General features: G+C 53.5%; 2 long non-coding RNA genes across 2 annotated transcripts; both read left to right on the top strand.

The window, feature by feature from the left end:
- The first annotated feature begins 535 nt into the window (after positions 1-535).
- LOC142461304 (uncharacterized) lies at positions 536-17299 on the top strand. The gene is made up of 4 exons (XR_012786883.1): positions 536-633; positions 1495-1593; positions 4620-4738; positions 15563-17299. It is a non-coding gene; the product is annotated as an uncharacterized LOC142461304 (long non-coding RNA).
- On the top strand, positions 10758-12979 carry LOC142460739 (uncharacterized). The gene is made up of 2 exons (XR_012786845.1): positions 10758-11995; positions 12749-12979. It is a non-coding gene; the product is annotated as an uncharacterized LOC142460739 (long non-coding RNA).
- Positions 17300-19212: the final 1913 nt, after the last annotated feature.

The raw sequence follows: 19212 nt of genomic DNA, 5'->3' as shown, positions 1-19212 counted from the left end.
TGTAGAAAACAGAAAACAAAATGCACAGAGCCAAACACGAACTCTATTTGGGGTGGGGGGTGAGGGGTGAGGGTGTGTGTGCGGGCGCTTGTGTGAAGTGGGGAGACATTTGCTCTAAGTCACATGGAAAAATCTAAGCTTTGGGGTATGCGAAGGGTCTTTTCAGAAGCAAACACACATGCTGCCAGCCCCCCCCCCCCCCCACACACACATCCCCCCACCTCCGGGGCTATGATCAATTCATTCAGGCTGAGCCTCCTGCTAAAAGGCTTACTCTGTTCTCATTCACAGCTGCGAGGGGAGGATGGGGGAGGCCAGCGCTCTGCGGGCAGAGGGTGGTCGGGTGGTACAGGAGAGGGGCTTGTTCTAGGAGGAAGGTTGAAGGGGAGCAAAGTAAACGTGGGCAGCCAGCTTGGAGCCCCACTGTGTGAGGCGGTGGGGCGCGGGTGCGCGCGCGGGTGCGGGCACGAGCGTGTGCACATGCCTGCGGGCGCCGCCGAGCTTGCCTTCTCAAAATAAGAGCTGCTCAGTGGAAAGATGTCATAACCCAGGCGCAGGCGGCGGTGGGACGGGCCAGCTGCGGAAAGCTGGGGCCGGCGTCCAGGCCTGCCCAAGGGGTCAGGCAAAGGCCAGGTATCAGAGCCCACGTTGGCGGTGGGGGGGGGGCTGCTGGAGTTGGGAGGGGATCAGCTGGGGAGTGTTATTAGGAAGCGGTGGGTGCAGACCGAGTCACTGGGGAGCCCCCAAGAGTGAGGCTGAGACAGAAAGAGGTCTCAGGGAGGTGCAGGAGGCAGCGCCTTGGCCCATGGGGAGAGGGCAGAAGGGCAGGTGAGCAGGGCCAAGGTTGCAGGCAGACCAGCCGCAGACCTGGCCGACCTTGGCAGGGCCACTCAGCACCTCCTGCCCAGGTCCAGGGTCCTGCGAGGTCACTCCGGGAGGAGAAAGGGAGCCCAGAAGAGAGGGCACCGCAGGGCATGGCCTGGGAGGGTCGCCAAGGCCGTGAGGCGCATGGGGCCAGGCCGGAGCAGGCGCTCAGGTGAGAAGTTGCCCAGGCCAGAAGCAGTGAGAGATGGTCAAGGTTGGCAGCTCAGAGCTCACAGTGGCCCCTGCAGCTGGGTCTCCTCCATGGTGCCCGCTTCCCTACTCAAGGTCATGCCCAGTGGAAGTAAAGAGGTCCCCATGTCAGAGGCCAAATAGCTGGAGAGTCAAGGGAGCAAGTGGCTCAGGACGACGGGAAGACCCCCGAGCCCTGGTCCACCCTTCCCAGAGGCTGGCAGGAGTAATGGGTGTGTTCCCATCACCTGGGACGTGTAGTAAGAGATGCACACACCACCATCCTTGCAACCTGCTGGCTCAACCTGTGTGTGCTGGGGTTTCTGGGATGGCCTCAAGCCCGTGAAAGTTGAAGACCCCCTGCCTTCCGTGATGCTGACAGATTCGTTGCCTCTCCCAGCCCCTTTTCTCCAGCTCAATCCCTATCTTTCTATCCCTTAGGAACCAGCGGGCATGCCACAGGCTGGGATGCAAATAGCTAACAGTCCTCTCCCAGGGGGAGTTTTGACTTGGAATCTGGACATTTCTCAACGCAAAGCAGTGAGTCTTTACTAGATGGAAATTCATGCCTGGAGAAAGCAGAGGGAGCATTCGGCAGGGCCCTGGGAAGTCTTCCAACCAGCCCTCAAATTCACTACATCACCGGGAGGCCCCAGGGCAGATTTTTTTTAAAGTCTTCATTTATCAGTTCTCAGAATCACGAGTTGGTTTTCTAAGCATCCTTTAAAAGTGTCTCTCTCTCTCTCTCTCTCTCTCTCTCTCTCTCTCTCTCTCTCTCTCTCTCTCTCTCTCTCTCTTTTAAGTGTCACCTTGAACTGCTTACTTTGGTGTTGTTTTTGATGGTCAGATGATCTCTTCTCTGTCCAGTAGAAGCTCCTTCAAGTTGGCCCTGAGTCCTTTGACAAGACTCCAGTGGTGGCTGATAGCTTTCTTGCTTTCTAGTCCAAGACACTCCGAGCTCATCTTGTCACATTTGCTGCTCCAGCCCGGGAAACCGCCGGGGCTCCTGGAGTGGGTAAAGATGCTTAAAGGCCACAACATGCGCGCCTGCATGTGCTCCATCAAAGACAGCTTGTGTTCTGCTTCTCAACCTTCTCCAAGAAGAACTTGGGCCTGGGCCCACGGACATCGGAGAGATACCAAACCGACCCCATCACCGGTGTTCCTCCCGATCCCGGAGTGCCTCCTCTTGGGAGGAAAGCCCCCTTCCTTCTCCTCCAGTCCCAGCGATTAAGCTGAGTCTCTCGGGGAGAGCTCAACAGTCCCAAAGCCTCCCTCACCAGCTCTCTTGGGTGGACGATATCATGCACAGAAGTCAGCTAGTAAACCCAGACGTCAGGGGAGCTGCTTACAACTCTCTAGGCTACAGGTTCTCCATCTGCGAAGTGCGGCTGAAAGTATTTTAAAAAGAGACTCTTCGGGCAGGAGTCTTAGCACCGTGCTCAGCAAACAGTAGTCACTTGGATGCTTTATGGAGTGGAGTCTTCATGGGCGCGAACAGAGATGCTAGCTGTGCTGGGGAAATTGGAAATTTCTGGAAAGTGTCTGTAGGTTTCCCTGTCCGATCGTCATAGAAGCCGATAACATCCCGCCGGTAACATCCCACCTTGTTATAAACAGAGACGCAGAGGTGATTTGGGCTGCCACTGGGCTTTGTAAGGTGGGGAGGGACCCTGGCTGGAAAGAGATCACTCAAAGGAAATAAGATGTCCCCGGAGGACTGTTTGAAGTTGCTCAGAGAGTCTCATGCTAACTCATGTATGTGGAGGGGGATTGACTCTGGGAGGCATGGGGGGGCAATCAGGGTGATGGGGTGACAAGGTCTCATGGAACCTGTGGGCCTTTGGGGACCTGAGGCAGCTCAAGGGGCCAGCTCTCCGCTCTGTGCATTCTGGCCACGTGTATCACACACCCTCTGTTTCTTCTTCTCCTTCCAGCCACGAGGTACGATTTCTTGTCTCCTCACCTTGAAAATTAGGCATGGCCATGGAACTTGCTTTAGCCAATGAGTTGGGAGCAGAAGGGACAGGTGTCCCTCCTGGACAGGAACTGTTAAGAGCCGGTGTGCTATTGGCTACATCCCCTGCCGAGGGTCAGGGTGGAACGTCTGGTATAACCTGACATCATACATCATACATGCCCTGGAACCTTGACCCTGTGCAGTCAAGAATAAACCCTGGGCAATCCAAATCTAAAGGAGGGAATCACATCAGAGCTTCGATTGTGAACACCTGGTTTGCAGAAGGCTATGGTGGCCATGGAAGCCCAACATCCATTTGCAGGGTGCACACGTGCATTCAGCCTTCAGGGACTCCCCACCGATCAGAGTTGAGGGATGTGAACTGCCCTGCTGTCAGACAGAGAGCGTGGAAAGGCCATTGTGGCAGACTTAGGTCAATAGCTCCTCATTTATCTCCCTTTAGACCCATTCTAACGCTGTTCCAGTTTGTTTGCGTGTTTGAAGTGTAAGGGAAGTACGTGTGGATGAAGGCCCTGGGGAATCCCCTCCAGCCATGGACCAGGGATGTGGACAGCCTTGCTGTCATGCAGAGTGCATTTGAAAGTAGATTGTTGCAGATGCAGTTAGGTTAAAAGTTAGCACCTTATCATTTGGTCTTCCTTCTGATCCATTTAAATTTGTTCTATTTTTTAATATTTTCTGCTTTGTTTTCGAGTGAGGTTTTTATCTGCTTTATTTTGGTATTCTTGTTAGATTTGTTTGTTTTGTAATATTTTTCTGTCTATGAAATCCGGGATAGGTAAATCTATAGAGACAGGAACTGGATTAAGGGTTCCTTTGGGGATACAGATGGGGAGTGGGGGGGAACTGGGGAGCTAATATCAATGGGTATAAGGTTGAATAAAATGCTCTAAAATGGACTGTGGTGATGATTGTATATCTCTTCTTGACGTGACTGAGCTATTGAATCGTATGCTTCTTGAATTATATGCCAGTAAAACCGTTAGGGGGAGGGGGCGAGAATCCACTTTTGTTGAGTGGAGATCTTGGGACTGTGTTTCCACAGCAGAGCAGAGCCTGTCCTGAAGCTCCATCCCTTTCCTGGGGCTCACGCCTTCTCTAAGGAGACAGGTGCAACTCCATCCTCGTCCCTCTGCTGCTGAGCGAGTTCTTTCCTGAGGGCCAGAGCCTTTCTTTCCTGTTCCTCACCTGCTCCTGGCTTTGGCTCCCATAGAACTTGGACTTGTTGACATTCACTGGGGCCCTGCCTGTATCTCCCTTGTTCTTCCGGAAGTCTTAGGCCAGAAAGCCAAAGAGATACTCTAATTGTCCCAGTTCACCTCTTGGTGCCAGGCCACAGTTTGGTTGTTGCCCAGTCTCTCAACTGGCTCTGTGGGTCAAAACCCAACCTCCAGCCTGAGGCTCCAGGGAGGAAGGAGGCAAGTGACCGGGTGGTCTCACATAATACCAAAGCTGGCACTTGCTGAAAGGCTGGGCGTGGGGCCTGGCCACCTGGAAGGGGCTGTGCGTGGGCAGGCACCAGAAAGGAAGGGAGGAAAGGTGTTTGCATTTAAGCATTAAATTACATTAACCTTCCCTCTACAAGATACCGAACATCTGGCTGCAACAGGAACCCGTGAGCAGAACATCTGGCCACTCTGCACAGTGTGGAGCAGCTGGGTCCCTGGCAGCATGTGTGTCAGGAACGGACACAGAGTCTCTTTGGTGAGTATCACTTCACACTTGTGCTTTCTTTTGTCTATAACGCAAAGCCAGGTCCACAGGAGTTCAGATTTTGAAGGGGAATCCTTCACTCACAAGCTGCCAAATCCTGAGATAGGCTGGCTGCAAGCCGGCGTTAATCTAGCAGCTGAACTATCACCAAGGATGCTGCTATCCGTCTGCACTGCTCCCCTCTTTGTCCCTAAACTGGCTCTTCAGGAGGTCCCCACAGGGCTACCAAAAGTCCCCATGGTTCCACTGGTCTGGTTCCCATCCACAGAGTGAGATCACTCCCCCCCCCCTCAGTACAAAAGACCTGAAGTCTACTGTGATTGGACAGAACTAGGTCATATGCCACAGCCGGTCCAATCGCTGAGCTGGAGAGCAGCTGCATATGCTAACTGCGGGCTCTGCTCCCCTCTGGGACCCAGTGATGAAGCCAGCCTCTGCAGAACTGCACTGATCTCCAAATGGAAGCTGTCAAATGTTGGGCAGAGGGAAAGGGGACCAGGCGGAGGGTGAGCTCTGGTGTCACGCAGTTGGAATTGAAGGCGGGGCAAGCGCAGGGTTCCGGCTTCGGGGCTCCTATAAGGTTGCAGTTAGGGTGTTTGGCTGCGGCCACAGTTGTCTGAAGACTTGACTCGGGCTGGGAGACCCACTTCCCAAAGGACGCCCTGACATGGCTGTTGGCAGAAGGTCTCAGTTCCTCGCCACACGAGTTAACTCTTCACAGGGCCATGAGCACGTCTTCGTGGCATGGCGGCTAGCTGCTTCCAGAGCAAGACACCCAAGAGTAACTGTAAAAAGACCTAACGGAGGTGCCTGACCCCTCTAACGTCCCAAGAAGGAACTAAGACTCACCAGGAACTAAGAACATCAGCCCCAAACGGATTCCTGAGGCAGACATCAGACTGGCCTGCACTCCCCCTGTTCACCACCAACCTTCTCTCCCAGGGCACGCTCTCCTCTGATGGGCTCTCTAACCATTGTGATGGACGCCCAGACCTCGTAGGCCGTACTCATAACCACGGGGTTTCTTAGGGAAGTACCAAGCTCTATGTGGTTCAGGAATGCTCAGGATACAATTCTTTGATGGGGACAGCCTCTTCTCAGCAGCGTCCACATGCACACTGGCCCTTGGCCTCTGCCCCGCTCCGGCAAGCATTACAAAGATCTGTCAGCTCGGCTGGTAAGTGCTCAAAGGTACCTCGCTGCAAGGAACCTCAGCCCGAAGGTGCTCAGCTGTGGCCCTGGGGGTGGCAAACCGAACTCCACCAAGTGCTTGTCCACCTCCTCAGTCAGCAAGTCTCCTGCCTGCAGCCTGAGCTCCCACAGCACCATGTCCTGTTGGCTCTGCTGTCACCAATCTCTGTCCTTGCTTCCCACTTTCAGTGCTCCCTGGTGACGTAGCTCTTGGATCAAAGAGGTTCTCAGCCCACGGACCTCGGATCCAAAGATGTGATCCTCTCCCACTGCTTCTTCTTGGTGGTCACGAAGTCCCCTTTGTGCCTCTGGGGTGGCTCATTTTAAGCCCATCAGGGTGGCAACACTGACCAACCCCCTCGCATGGCCCTGGATGCAGAGGCATGCCAGGCACCATACTGACATTATCAGCAAGCTATCCAGCCCCTTGGTGGGCCACAAGTACATCACACACACACACACACACACACACACACACATACACCCTCCCCCTCCCCCCGCCCCGGCATTTGGTGGGGGATTGTAAAGACTATCGCCACAAGAACCAGGTGAAGTCGTTCACTGCAAAACTCACACACCATCATGCTGGCCACCTTCCAGTCATTGGAAATTAATCAGTAAGTCCAACCCACCCTCCAGGGCAGGGAAATTAGCAAAGGGTCACCTTTTGAAAGAAGCATGTCAGAGAATCTGTGGACCTATATTAAAGCTGTTACATGAGGCCATGACAAGATAACGGAGTCACTAAAACTGACCTGAGCTGTGGCCCCTCAGGAGCCCTGGTGGCGTAGTAGATGGGCATGGGGCTGCAATCCTCCGGGTTAGCAGTTCGAAACCACCAGCTGCTCTGTCGGGGAAGATGCCACTTTCTGCTCCGGGAAACAGTTGCAGGTCAGAAAGTCACAGTGGCAGTGTAACCCTGTCTTCTAGGGTTGCTCTGAGTCAGCGTCGACGTGGTGGTGGTGTTTGGTTTGGGGTTTTACTTCTCAGTAGGAGCACCTGGGTCGTGCAAGGTCACGTGCTTGACGGCTAACTAGGTGATGTCCACAGGCACCTGGGAAGAAAGGTCTGGCCATCGGAATAATCAGCCGCGCAGAGCACAGTTCTGCTGGGACACACAGGAGGCAGTCGTGAGTCAGGGTCAGCTCTGTGGCAACTGGCTTGCCTCTCCTCATCTCAGGTTCAAACCAAACAAACAAACTCACTGCCGTGGGGTCAACTGAGACGCATAGTGACCCAAAGTAACCCAACATTCCCAGAGTGTAACTCTTAGTAGGAGTAGAAAACCTCATCTGTCTCCCAAGGAGCGGCTGGTAGTTCAGAACTGCTGACCTTGTACTTAGCAGTCCTGTAGCCACTACACATGCCATCAGGATCCCACCTAAGGCCAGACTTCCACCTTCACTTTACCTCACGGACCGTGGGTAATGGCTGCCCGAGAAAGGGAGCTATGATTGATCATTGACTTTGCCCCAGGCAGAACCAACAACCGGCACTCCCCATTTCTCTGAAATTTGGTGTTGCTCAGGAATCCCACAGCAATGTGCTCTGAAAAGATGGGCTTGCCTTCCTGACTGACCTAAACCAAGCCCAGTAATCCCATTTCCTCTCTCGAGCACCTGCTTTAGGGATGGGGCCCAGTTTTAGCCAGAAGAAGGAGAGGTTTGCTGGAGAGGCTCTCCTGGGCGCCACGGGCACCGGTGAATAGAAAACAGCCTTCCTCGGAAAGCAAGTATAGGAAGACGTGAGGCTTGTAGCTCTGGCTGCCACCCTGCCACCAGAAGGAAAAATAGACTTTTCCAGAAGTTGAACCGGACCTCAGTATCCACGGCACTGCCTGCCTCTTGGCGAGTTGCTCTGGGAGATAATAAGTTTGTATTATGGGTCGTGGTAGAGATTTCTGCATATAGGGTCCCCAAGTAATCTGACTGACTTGGAAGGTGGCCCCATATCTACCTTCAAGTACCTGGAAGAAACCTGGACAAGATCCTTTCCTGTGTCCTGGAAGAATTGGGCTCCTCCTTGACCACACCCTTCCTACTAGCCACCCAGCACAGGCTGGGGCTTCCTTCTTGGTGTCTTGTCTTCTGTCCTTTTGTTCAATGCAGCCCTTGTCCCACAGCCCCTCGCCAAGGCCTCTGTGGTTTTCTCGGGTCTGGGGCTCAGCGGTAGGTTCCTCAGCTGTGGGGACAGGGAAGAGATTCCAGGTTTCCAGGACACCTGACAGACCCCTGGAGGGACACTCGAACTGGTGCCATGTGTACTGGGTGGTCAGGGTCAGCAGAGGATGCAAGTTGCTCAGCGAATGCTTTCCTCTTTCCCGTTCTGTCCCTTTCCCTCTTCTCCCCCCTGAGAGCTTCTCTCTCTCTCTCTCTCTCTCTCTCTCTCTCTCTCTCTCTCTCTCTCTCTCTCTCTCTCTCTCTCTGATCGTCAGTCTCCAATAGCCACTGCCTCCTTCTTTCTCCTTGTAACAGATTTTTATCCTAGACACTTGCTCGCCACAAAGAGCACATTTCCCAGACTCCCTTGCAGCTAGTTGCCAATGCAATCCCTAACATGAGATGCAATCCCTAACATGTGCCCTCACCCACCCCTTCCTCCAACGAGCTTCCTGAAATAGGAACTCAAATGGTTAGGTGCTTGGCTATTCAACTGGTGGTTCAGATCCATTCGGTGGAGCCTTGGAATAAAGACCTGGCTGTCACTTCTCCCAAACTCAAAATCAAACCAAACTCGCTGCCATCAAGTCAATGCTGACTCAGAGTCTCTCTCTCTCTCTCTCTCTCTCTCTCTCTCTCTCTCTCTCTCTCTCTCTCTCTCTCACACACACACACACACACACACGCACACACACATACACACCGTGGATTTCTGACACTGTCACTGTTTACGGGAGTAGAAAGCCCAGTCTTTCTCCCGTGGGGCTGCTGGTGGTGTTGAACTGCCGTCCATGCAGATTGCAGCCCAGCAGGTAACACTACTGCCAGGGCCCCTTCCAAAAGGCCAGAGGCCCTGACACCTTCACGGAGCTCTGAACCCGGGGGTCACCAGAAGCAGAATTGACTGGAGAGCAACTTAATTTCCGGGGGCATTTTGAGCCGGGTGAGGGGGACACTTAGGAATGGTGGGGCCTCAACTGCAAAGAATTCTGTGTTCCCACGCTTGCTCCCACGCTTCCATCTGGCTCAGTCATGGTGAGTTCAGGCTCTCGGAACCAGCAGGCCTGCCCTTCCACGAGTGTCATGCCTCCCTTGGCTCCCCTCCCCTTTCCCCTCTCCTTCTCCACCTCGCTTCTCCTCTCCTTTCCATCACCTCCTGCCCCTTCTCTCTTCACGTCAACCTCTGGCTCCTTCCAAAGTGGCAGGGGAACGTCCTGTTGCCAAGGTCATTTCAACTCAGAGCGACCCCTACAGGACAAAGCAGAACTTGCTCGTCCCCACCCCTAGCCCCAACCCCCACCCTGGTCCTGGTTTTCCAAAGTTGTCATCTTTAGAAAACAAACACACAAATCAAGTCGCAAGTGATAGAAACAAACAGTCAAGGGCCCAGGTGGCCTCCTGCTGCCCCGTCCCTGTAAACATGTTCCCTCCCAAGGAGCTTGCCCAGTCACGGGCTTATTCCCACGCAGTGTCCAGCTCTGTGCTCTGGGGACGGGCCAGAGAGCCGGCCAGGGTGCCACCCCCAGTCTGCCCCTCCTGGGGCCTGATGCCCAGCGCCTGGCTCCTGGCTCATGATTCTGCAGTGACTGCTATCAGGGCTGGAACCGGACCCTTGACTGGGCTGGTGACCATCTGGCTGTGCCCTGGCTTCCCCAGAAGGGGCTACTCTTAGATGTCAGCCACGCGGAAGCCAGCCAGAGCTGGGGCTGACCTCAGCCACCTCTTTTAGTCTCGGCCCCGGGCCCGAACTTGGCACAAGTGGGTGACGGTCCCAGCAAAGGGGGGCTCTCCCGCCAGGGAGACTGTCAAAAACGTCCTTGAAGCCCTTTGCCTTGTCCCTCCCAAGCTGCGCCCCGAACCTCCTTGCCAGTCTTCTGTCCCTGCTCAGCCTCACAGGCGACAGATGGTGCCTTGAAGACAAGCCCTGGGTTGGGGCCCAGGGTGCCGATATCAGCTGGGGACAGGGCGCTCCCCTTTCATCCTCTGGCATGTGCCTGGGGCAGCCCCGGCTCTTCTCCAGGCTAAGTAGGGCTTAGCAGGGTGAGGACGGCTGGGCTGCAAGAGGACACTTGCGGCGAGGCGAGGGCTCTCCAGGAGGGAGGCCTGGCCTGAGAGAAGGAGGTCCAGGACCCAGGCCGCAGGCAGCATGGTGACCAGAGCCCACAGCAGCCCAGCCAGGCTTCTGCCAGCCAGTGCCGTGGGAGCAGGGCCTCTGCTGGGCTGCACCCAATGGGCTCCGCTCAGAAGAGAATGGACGACGGGTGTCCCTTTGCCTCCAGGGCTGTTTCAGAAGCGGACCAGACACCTGGAAGACCTCTCCCTCTGCCACCCTCATTTCTAGACCCAGCACCCAAGCTGGGCCCTTTTATCTGAGCCAACCCTTCACAGGAGGCAGGCTGGGGACAGCTTCTCCTGGCCGCTCCCAGCTCAGTTAATGACCAGCGCAGTGTCATGATGCTATGATGTCACATCAGAACGCTCCAAACACTTCCCATCTGGAGTTGAGGCTGTGCCTGCAGCTGTTCCGGGCGCGCCAGTCCTGAGATGGGATCTGGTGTCCTTCGGGAGGCCAGGCGCAGGGCCGGCTGGGGAGGAACAAATTCAAAGGCCGCTTCCAGCGGAGCAGAGCAGCCAAGGAGAACAGGGGATGCATATGTGGGGGCTGAGGTGCAGAAGCTGTGAGTCTGTGGGGCGAGCCTGGGAGCCTTATGTTCATATAAGCATACAAAACGATGAGTATGAGGAGGCTTCCCATAGGTCCTGGGAGAGTGGAGTGAAAAGATCGTGGAATTTTCCCAGGAACTTTTTTTGGTTTTGTTTTTACTTATTTATTCAACTTTTTGAAGCCCCTTTATCTGTAAGAATCTCCTTCAAAGGTATTTGGATGGAGTCTCTCCGGGGCAGAAGCACAAATTCTCAGCATGGCCTTGCGAAGGCAGGAAGCCCAGATTCAAACCACCTTTGGTGAAGCGCTGAGCCTAACCCCAGACTCAACTTCCAGCAGATCAGTGACACAAATAGGAGTCTCTCTCTGTGCTAGTCCGCATGGACTAGAGAAACACATCCACAGACCCTCATGTGTGTAAGAGAGAACTTTATATCAAAGAGCAATTGTACATTAAGAAAACATGCCAGCCCAGTCCAGATCAAGTCCACAAGTCTGTTATTACCCCATAAATCGATACCTGTCTGTAAATTCCTCGTCAGAATCACGCAGCCATGCAATGAAGCTAAGTGCAGGGAGATCATAGGCCAGTAGATGGGAGGTCTTGTGGATCCAGTGGTGGTGGAAACATCTCAGTGCTGGTATGGGTCTCCACGTGGCTCCTCCAGTTCCAGGACTCTGACTCCATGTGGCTTGTCAACAGGAATGTCTCAGAGGGAGTCAAGCAGAGAGCATATCTGGCTTCCAGTAAGCTATTTATCTCCTTGAGATCATCAAGCTGTGACCTGATTGACAGGCTAGACTCCGCCCCTTCGCAAGTTGCCAGATTATGTAACTGCCACACTCTCAGACACACATACGCGCACACACCCCTCATGCCCTCACACCATCTTCAGCATGCTGTGCGCTGCCCAAGAGCCTACCCTCTGCGCACTCTCCGTTTGCAGGAGGACACTCTCCGTTTGCAGGAGGCTACCGTGGGAGCACTGAATCCCGTTTGGGCCTCCACATGCATTCAGCCTCATTGACCGCTGCCCAGCGGGGCGAAGAACATTGCCCTCGGGCAGAGTGTGTTTCTTCCGCACCTGCGTTCTTCTGGCAGGAAACCGGAAGACGACACCTGGATGCCTTTGAATGCCGTGCTAGTGAAGAATAGTGAAAATGCCATGCCTGCCGGAAGAACCAACACATCTATCTTGGAAGATGAGTAGCCAGAGTGTTCCTTAGAAGCAGGTTGGTGACACAAATTTGCTCAGAAGGCAGGCAAGAAGGATGGACAGAAATGGGGGGCCAGGGAGGAAGCAGTCAGAGGACTGTCACCCTCAGGGGATGGCCATCAGGGCCACCAAACAAAATGTGGGGAAGGGAGGTGCCCTGCAGATATTCACGCAGAACACAGGGAATTGTTCTTCAAATGGAGAATGTCCCTGGTTCTAAAATGGGACATTTCCCCACTTTATATTAGCATTTATTTTATTTATTTATTAACTCCATTTATTGAGGGCTCTTACTATATTAACATTTCTCTTTTTTTAATTCATTGTATTGGGGGCTCATACAACTCTTATTCCAATCCATCCATTGTGTGTCAAGCACATTTGTACATTGTTGCCCTCATCATTCTCCAAACATTTGCCTTCTACTTGAGCCCTCGGTATCAGCTCCTCGTTTTCCCACTATATTAACATTTCTAAGCCTGAAACGCATCCACGATTTTATACAATGTGCCTCATACCTCAAAACAAATTTAATAAATGCAAAGTCTCTAAAGTCGCTTCTTGCAACTAACAGCAGTACAGAACTGAGAAAACAAACCAGCCCCTTAGCTTGCTGTGAATGGAGCTTGTGAGAGTTAGGCTTTTTGGTGCCAATGCAGCACCTGTAAGAAGAAATGGGGTGGAGTCGAGCCTGTCAATCAGGTCGCAGCTTGATGACCTCCTTGGAGGTGCGGCCAATATAAATAGTTCTCTCCAACTTCCTGTTGAGGAGCCACCCTGAGACCTGCGTGAGCCCTGTGCTGCATCCCCCACCAGTGGATCCACAAGACTGCACCCACCAGCCTGTGATCTCCCGACATTCTGCATCATTGCATGTGGCTGCGTGAGTCTGAAGAGGGACTTGTGGATTAGCATTGGACTTATGGACTTGATCTGGACTGGGCTGGGATGATTGCTGGATATAGAGTTACTCTTGATATGAAGCTCTCTCCTATACATATATGATGCCTCTGGAGTTGTTTCTCGAGTCCACCTGGCCCAACACAGAGCCGTATGTCATTCAGAATGTTGCTTGTATGCTCAAACTCCCATGGCCGCACGAGACAGTGAGACGCACATGAACTTGTAAGGAAAAGGGTAGGTCAGAATGCTGTTTAGCTTGCAGGGGAGCATAGCCCCTGCGGGCTGAGCCCAGGCCCTGGGTGCCCTTCCTGCTCCTTAGCCCTTGGCTGCACTTCAGGGGAAGATGACTACCTAAAACCACCTTCCCTATCACATGGAAGCTGCCTGGGCATAAAATTAAAGCTTGTCAAAGCTGCAGAACCCAGCCAGCCTTGGATCCCAGGGCAGCACATCTGTGCCCAGGGGGCTGTGGGGCCGCGGGGCCACGGGGCTGGGCTCAGCTAAAGGCTGCAGGGGGCAAATTGAAGGACCACCTCCCCTTCCACTCTCACCCCTCTCCTTGCTAAGCCAATCCTAGGAGCTAATGCTAGCTGACCCAACACCTTAGCATCGTAGACCACACAAGAACTCAGCCAACAGCAAGTCCCACATTGTCCAGGACTTGGCTCACCTGCCAGGCCCATTTCAAACCTGTGGAAGCTGGGGAGTAGGGGAGGGGTGGGGGGCCAGGGATACCTGAAATTCCACTAGTCAGGAGGCCAACCTGTGGTGAGACCATAACCTGGGGGAGGGGAGTGGCTGTTGAGGGCCTGGCTGGGGAGTGGCCCCCACTGTGATCTCCATGAGAAAGGCTGTGTCTCCTCCCTACTAGCGTTGCAGGGTCCCACAACCCAATCATCTTGACCCTAGATCTCACAGCCATCTCCTAACCCCCACCTCCTCTGCACACACCCTGCCCCCCCAACCTACCTGCGCCCAAGCCAGGCCTGCTTCAGCCAGCTATTCCCACCCACACCCTGCCCAGGACTTCAGATGTGAAGTTTATAATGTCTGGCAATGTTCAAGGAGCCCTGGTGGAGTGGTGGTTATGAGTTGGTCTGCTAACCGCAAGGTCAGCAGTTCGAAAGCACCAGCCACACTAAGGGAGAAAGATGAGGCCTTCTACGCCTATAAACAGTTGCAGTCTCCAAAACCCACAGGGGCAGTTCCACTTTGCCCTACAGGCTCGCTCTGACTTGGAACCAACTCAATGGCAGTGAACGAGGGTGAGTGAGAAAAACCCACAGTCTCTTCCAAACCCAAGCCCACTGCTATGGAGTCAATTCCAACTCGTGTCGGCCTATGGGACAGAACAGAATGTCCCCTTGTAGCATTCCTAGACTGTCACTCTGTGAGAGTAAAGACCTCATCTTCCTCCCTCGCAGTCTCTGGGCATATTTTTTTTCAGCCTGGAACCCCACCCCCCGACCCCCGCCCTCTTTGGACCCTCTAGACCAGAATTCTGTTTCTCTGTTTCAGCACACATGGAAGGTGGCCTCTCAGGCAGACACACTACTGCCTCTGAGCTAAGTCCCCTGGCGTAACCCCCACCCGCTCCCACTGAGAAATGCGGCTGTTCTTGCCTCTTGACACCATGTATGTGTGTGTGTGTGTCCCTCGGTCATTTATTTACATGCCAGTCTCCCTTGGGGGTTAGGCCTGATGTTATTCACCCCTGTGCCCCAGAGCCCAGCCCGGGGCCTCGCACCAGCTGCAGGAAGTGTGTCCTTGGACTCTTCTCGATGGCCAAGCCAGGGCCTGTGTGGAGATGGAAAAAGTGCTCTGTGAGCAGGGTTGTGACCTGACAGGGATGACGTGAGGGGCTTTCGACACACTGGGAAAGAGTGTGCCCATGTGAGGGATGGCCCCTTGCTATTCTTGGCCACCAATGGTTCAGGTTGTGACTCCAGGCAGAGGCTCTAGCCTGCAGTCAGCTGGGGACAGAGCCGCTCTGCCCATGCAGGCCTCTGCTGCCCCCTGGTGACCAGAGCTTTCGGGAACCTTCCCAGCGGCCAGCCTGGAGACCATTACTCGCTGGGCAGGGGTCCTTCCTCTCTCGGAGCTCACCCCTCCCCGCCCCCCACCCGGTGAGCAATGGCTTTTCCAAACATGGCACTGGAAATAGCTAAAGCCAGGGCTTTGGAAGCTGCCCGGCTGGCAGCTTTGCAATTTACCTCACTGCATACCATTCAATGCCCTCCTTCGCCTTTCAAAGGCCTCTGTTTTCTCATCTGTAAAATGGGAGTGATTCCGTGGGGGCCATCAGCATGCTCAGCTGCTAACCAGAAAGCTGGTGGTTGGCGTTCCCCCAGAGGTGCCTCAGGAGAAAGGCCTGGTGACCTCCTTGCCCAACATATCAGGCCTTGGAAAGTCCCTGCTCTCACCCGCGGAGTTGACAGCAAGGGCTAGCGCAGCGCCGACCTCCCATGGGGTGTGTGTGGACACGTGCGTGCAAATCGATTCGCATGGAAACCAATCAGCGCCGTGCTGGGCACACAGTGAAACGGTGCGGTAGCAGCTGTGGCTCCTGTGACACGGAGATCTGTCGCCCCCAGTCCAGCCCCCCTCTGTGATCTCCTTTCCCTCTGATAGTGCATTCTCTCGCCTCCCCCCCCCCCCACCACCTCCTGGGCTGGCAAAGACTCTGCACCCAAGGAAAGGATGGCCCACGTTCGGCTGATCACAGCGGCCCAGACAACCGCAAGTCCTGATGAGGAGGGACGCGCACCAAGCCCAGCCGGGGACACCGGGTAGCTGCCACGCTCCTCTGTCAACCCAGCTGAGTGCTGCCAGGGCGCTGTGCGGCGGGTGGCCTGGAAGCTTCAGGCAGGGGACACTGAGGTGTCCAGAGGAAGACACTGTCAACTGTCCCCCCCACCACCACCTCCTGGGCTGGCAAAGACTCTGCACCCAAGGAAAGGATGGCCCACGTTCGGCTGATCACAGCGGCCCAGACAACCGCAAGTCCTGATGAGGAGGGACACGCACCAAGCCCAGCCGGGGACACCAGGTAGCTGCCACGCTCCTCTGTCAACCCAGCTGAGTGCTGCCAGGGCGCTGTGCGGCAGGTGGCCTGGCAGCTTCGGGCAGGGGACACTGAGGTGTCCAGAGGAAGACACTGTCAACTGTCCCCCGCACCACCACCGCCCTCGGTTGAGGGAAGGATGTGCCGCCTCTCCACAGCGCTCCCACAGGCTCCCCTTTTCTTCCTTCCAGTTCCTGTGCAGTGACTTTGGTAAAGCTAAACACGTTTACTGCCTGGAGGCGGTGACATACAGGAAAGCACAAGCAAGGAAATGCAAACCGCCTGTGGTACACGTTCTCGGATTCAGCAGATGCCTGGAACCCACCAGGCCCCGGCAGCAGAGCGGAGCACGAGAGACACCCCCCTGGCCCCTCCCACACATGGCACACAGTAGGGGATCCCATCACCCCAGAACAATGGCGTACCGTGGTTGATGCGTTTCCTTGAGTCTTTCCTGAAACGGGGTCGTCTGCTCCCATGAAGACGCTCCTCGGTGGTCGGGCTAAGTTCCTCTCGAACATCCTGGAGGACAGAGTGGGGCTGCCCCAGAGGACCGCCAAAGTTGCGCTGCAAATCTTCGTGGGAGCAAGGATGTCACTTTGACGATTAAGGTGCATCTGAGACATTCAAGCCACGGCATTTTCAGTCGCCTCCTATGCATGTGACAGTTGGATGTGCAATAAGGAAGACATAAAAAGAATTGACTCACTTGAATTATGGTGCTATTGACAGGGTCATGGGCTGCCCCCCACCCCCACCCCCACACACCCAAACCAAGCAAATCTGTCTTGGAAGAAGCGCCGTCAGAATACTCCTGGGAAGCAAGGCTGGCGAGACTTCGTCTCATGCGCTTGGGACATGTGATCAGGAGAGATCTGTCCCTGGAGAAGGACAGCGTGCTTGGTAAAGTAAAGGGGCAGCGGAACAGTGGGAGAGTCTCGATGAGACGGCTGTGATCACGGGCTGAGGCACAACAATTGTGAGGCTTGCCCAGAGCCGGGCTGCGTTTCTGATACACACTGATACGCCCTGGGTCACTCGTGTCGGAACTGACTCGGTGGCACCCTACAGCTTCCTCAAAGCACTGTCACGATAAACCCTCGGATCGCCAACAAGCAAAACGCCTGAAGCATTGCGAAGGGGTTGCCATGACCCTTGCTCTTCGCAAGTCTGATGTCTTGCATCTCGTGGGAGCCAGTGCTCTGATTGTGCTGTTTTCAGGATCATCGTGCGAACGCTGGGTTTCTTCGCCTGTTAAAGTTCTTCCAAGACACTCCCAGGATTTTTTTTTCTTCAGTAATTAAATCATTTTATTGGAGGCTTGTGCAACTCATCACAATCCACACATACGTCCATTGTGTCGAGCACATTTGAACATTTGTTGTCCTCGTCATTCTCAAAACATTTGCCTTCTGCTTGAGCCCTTGGTATCAGCTCCTTTTTCCCCTCCCTCCTCGCTCCCTCCTCCCCCATGAACCCTTGATAATTGATAAATTGCTATTATTTTGTCATGTCTTACACTGTCTGACATCTCCCTTCACCCACTTTTCTGTTGCCCTTCCCCCAGGGAGGAGGTTATATGTAGATCCTTGCAATTGGTTCCCCCTTTCCAACCCACCCTCCCTTCACCCTCCCAGTATCACCACTCACACCCCTGGTCCTGAAGGTATCATCCACCCTGGATTTCCTGTGTCTCCAGTTCCTATCTGTACCAGTGTACATCCTCTGGTCTAGCCAGACTTGCAAGGGAAAATTGGGATCATGATAGTGGGGGAGGGGAGAGGAAGCATTCAAGAACTAGAGGAAAACTATAGATTTCATTGTTGCTACACTGCACCCTGACTCTCCGGATCTTGATCCTACGTGTTTAAAATTCCCATCCAAAGCTCTGCTCTTACGTGTAGCTGATCTGGGAACAACGGTCTTGGCATGCATCAAGCAGAACGTTGGCTCCACTTTAAGTTTTCCGTCAGAATTGTGTAAGCTAAACCAGTTGAGATGTGCGCGGTGGCAGCTATTGTTTCTGCTGTTAGCCCACTGTCCGCTGTTGTTAGAGCACAAGCAAGACCAGTGTCTCTTCCTCACAAATTGATGGGCATGCTCGCCCGCTTCCTTGTCAGCAGCATTGAATCCCTTCTTAAAGTGAATTAGCCATTTGTAAACTCCTGGTTTTTGGGGGGGGGCACTGAACCTACAAACTTTTCATCAAGCATCAAAGATTTCACCTTCCACCCAAGCTTCACCACACATTTGATGCTTGCTTTTGCTTCAATTTTAGCTGAATCTGTGTTGCTTGGAAAGGGGCTTTTTTGATGATTCTTAGTGCCTCCAACCAGACCATGTTCAGGCAGGTTACAAAAAAATTATTACAAGGTTATTTTTTATGAAAAAAATAAATTGAAATCTAGTGTAGTTTTTTATGATATACATTTTTCATGAACTTTTGGAAGACCTCCCATATTTTTTCAGATTCTTATCTGTGCATTACTATTTTTAATCCAATTGGACATTCTCCATAGTTCATGTATACACATAATCACACAAACTACTTTTTCCAAAGTGGAATTTTGTTGTGCCTACTTTGATTCTGACCTCCAACTTGTTAATACTGCATGCCAGGTAATATTCCGTTGCATAACTGTACTTCTACCACAGCCTGCCAAAGGCCTGCGTGACAGTTCCACTGCTAGTTCCCTGATTTATGTATTTGAGTTACGTAGATCCTCTGATATGAGAACTGCGTTGTGATAAATATCCTCTTATATACTTCTGTATAACTGTACTTAAAAATGTCTTTATGTGTGTCGAAACCCATGCGTATTCGAGCAGAGCTATGCTTCACAGAGATTTCTTTTTATTTATTAGTTTGTCTTTTTGACCGGCTTTGTTGAGATGTCAGTGGCACACATTGTGGGCTCCAAGGGCACAATTGGGCAGGATCCGACACTGAAACCGGTATCACAATCAAGATGGTGAGCATCCTCATCACTCTAAACCCTTTCTTCAAGTCTCTTGGGGAGCCCCTTCCACACCCCCCTCAGCCACAGGCCATCCACGAGCTGCCTTCGTCATCACAGTATGGTGTGCCTTTTCTAGACTTTTCCGTGAATGGACTAAGCATAGCCTCTTTTATTTGCTTGCTTGTGAGTGTTGACCAGGCTTTGCCGCTCAGTCTAGATTTTTCACATAATGGGTTTCTACGGTATTCGCCCTTGTGTGTCTGACTGGTTTCTCTGGGCATCGCATTTTCAAAGTGCATCCATGTC

This window comes from Tenrec ecaudatus, chromosome 11, assembly GCF_050624435.1.
Source record: "Tenrec ecaudatus isolate mTenEca1 chromosome 11, mTenEca1.hap1, whole genome shotgun sequence".
Lineage (NCBI taxonomy): Eukaryota > Metazoa > Chordata > Mammalia > Afrosoricida > Tenrecidae > Tenrec > Tenrec ecaudatus.
This window is presented reverse-complemented; position numbering and strand designations above follow the sequence as displayed.